The 2,549-nt window shown below is 40.1% G+C and overlaps 1 protein-coding gene across 1 annotated transcript in view; it reads left to right on the forward strand.

Annotated features, from left to right (window-relative positions):
* Positions 1-384: 384 nt before the first annotated feature.
* Positions 385-2,549, forward strand: part of PTPRO (protein tyrosine phosphatase, receptor type, O) — a 64,122-nt gene continuing 61,957 nt past the window's right edge. Inside the window, exon 1 of the mRNA XM_010002935.1 lies at positions 385-654. The gene's annotated coding sequence lies outside the window, so the exon portion shown is untranslated. The remainder of the gene's footprint in view (positions 655-2,549) is intronic.

Raw genomic sequence — 2,549 nt, forward strand, 5'->3', positions numbered from 1 at the left:
GGCTTTATGGGAAATCCTCTTGCCCCTGTTACCATTTTTAATCTCATCCTTCTTCTGCTCTACTCCACCTTCTGTCAGAAAAGAATGGTGGAGGCTTTGTTTGTTGGGATGTGAGGGATGAAGTAGCTAGAGCATCAGAAAGCACACTGCAGGAGCCAGCCTCTGCTGGAGAGAAACAGGCCTGATAATCAGATGCCTGTGGACTTTGGCTGTGGATTGTATTCTGAAAAAACTACTATGATTTGATGTTACTGTCTTGCAGAATATGAAATGTAACTTCATCACAAATACAACCTAAGTATCTTATAAATACCAAGAGAAATGGGTAAAAATGAAATAATAGATTTTACTTCAGCAAAGTCTTTATTCTTGTCTTGTAGAATGCAGAACCTTTCCAGGTTACTGTCCGAGAAGACAACTGTATCGTTGTCTCCCTGGAAGCATCTGATGTGGTGAGCTCATCCTCTGTATATGTTGTGAAGATAGCTGGAGAATCCAAGAACTACTTTTTCCAGTTCGAAGAATTCAATAGCACTTTACCTGCCCCTGTGGTTTTTAATGCCAAATACCATGGCCTATATTACATAGTAACTCTGTTGGTAGTGAACTCAAATGTGGTTTCCAAGACAGCAAGATCAATCACTGTGTTAACCAGTAAGTAACACCTTATTCTTTTTTTATTCTGGTTTTTTTTTTTTTTTTTCTTTTTGTGTGTTTTTTTTTTTTTTTCTTTTTGTGTGTTTTTTTTTTTTTTTCTTTTTGTGTGTTTTTTTTTTTTTTTCTTTTTGTGTGTTTTTTTTTTTTTTTCTCTTTGTGTGTGTTTATTTTTTTTCCTCTGAAGTTTTTCTTGTGGATAAAGCTGGGTGGGGTTTTCTTGTTTGTTTTCAATAGGTCCTCCTTATGTGTAGGTTGAATCCATGTGTGAGAATGGTAGGTGTTATGTGTTGAGAAGGCTCGTGAGTGAAAATTCACAAGGTCTGGGCAAGAAGAAAGGGACAGCCATGGGTTTCCCCCTGGGTGACCCTTTCCAAACACTGACTGGAGAAGTTTAACATACTGAAATAAGCGACTGATGAACCTCCTTTCCAGATATTCATCCTAAACCCTTTGAACTAGGAGTTCCACAAATCTAATAAAAGGCATAAAAAGTGTTGACTGAATTTTATATTCCATATTAAATGCTATCACCATGTTCGTTGATTGCTAATATATTGAAGCAGTACTAAGCATGGAAAGCACATAGCAGTCACCCAAACCATGTGCCAGTACAGATGGAGTTTTTTCTGATGGAGACTGCATTTGTAGTAGTCTGTGTCTTACTACCTCCAGGTGCATTGATCCTGAGGGATCCAGAGGGAGAGGTGTGATTTTGTTTGCTCTGTCATCATGCAGAGCACCACAGATTTTTGTGTGATTCCTGCTATATTTTTGGCACTGCTGTTGCTCCAGAACTGTTTCCATGTGCCAACCTGAAAACAATTTGTAGAATATAAAATTACTTCTTTATCTGGAAGACAGATTCAAGAAAAGATAGACAAAAAATTATTCGTACGGAGCAAAACAGTTTTTGTGGTTTTGTGTACTATTATTCTGTCAATGGGGAAATGCCATCCACAGTAATAATATTCAAAGTATATTACAGTAGCCTCATAAGTTACTGAGTGAGGTGCTTGAAACTTAGAAGTAACCAGATTTTTCATCATCTATACATTCTTCAGGCTTCCCTTGTGTGTTTAGGTTGGTCTCTGATGAGGACAATGATGAAGGGTCCTGTGGGAAAAGTATCATGTTGTTGGGTAGTGTAATACTTTCATGAGGCATATGTGCAAGAACATCTACATGTAGCAAACAATTTTAAGGTTCCTAGGTAGTCTGACTTCCTTTTCTTTTACTGTATTAGCTTTGAAAAGTAGTAACTCTAATCCAATTTCCTATTTTATAATTGGTTTGTTTTCTTAAAATAAAAGAATGGAAGCATCAGATGTTGTATACAACTGAAGAAAACACCTCGCTATGCATTTCGAGTGAGTTTTGAACGCTGCACTTGTTGTCGTGTGGCAGGATTCATTGCTTGATTGCCAGAGCCCATGAGAGAGTCACTTGAAGTAAGGGAAGGTGTGATCCAGGATGGCAGATGGAGCACACACTCCTGTGCGGGGGATCTCTGAAGGAAGAAGGGAGCCAGTGTCACTCAGCCCATTGAAACCAGCCCCAGGCTTCCCATTTCTGGCTCAGGGAGTTTCCACAAGGTATTGCTGAAAGATTGTGAGGCTGACTGCTGTAAGGGCATATCCCACGTCGCTCTACCTCCTCCAAGGCTCGACGGTGTCCTTTCCGGTGGAAAGGAGCCCACCCCTTTTCACCACCTGTCTTACACGGGTGTGCTGGCAGGATCTCAGGGTTTCCTGCAGTGGCCTCTGCTGCTCACTCAGACCTTGGAAAGATCAGTGATTTTGGCAGTCAGCCAGCACTGCTTGGAGAACTCATGTAACAAAGCAGCAACAGCAAATTTCACTGTTTTTTTCTCAACAGAAAACAGTCAGGTTCAT

Source organism: Chaetura pelagica, unplaced genomic scaffold (assembly GCF_000747805.2).
Source record: "Chaetura pelagica isolate M959 unplaced genomic scaffold, ChaPel_1.0 scaffold117, whole genome shotgun sequence".
Taxonomy (NCBI): domain Eukaryota; kingdom Metazoa; phylum Chordata; class Aves; order Apodiformes; family Apodidae; genus Chaetura; species Chaetura pelagica.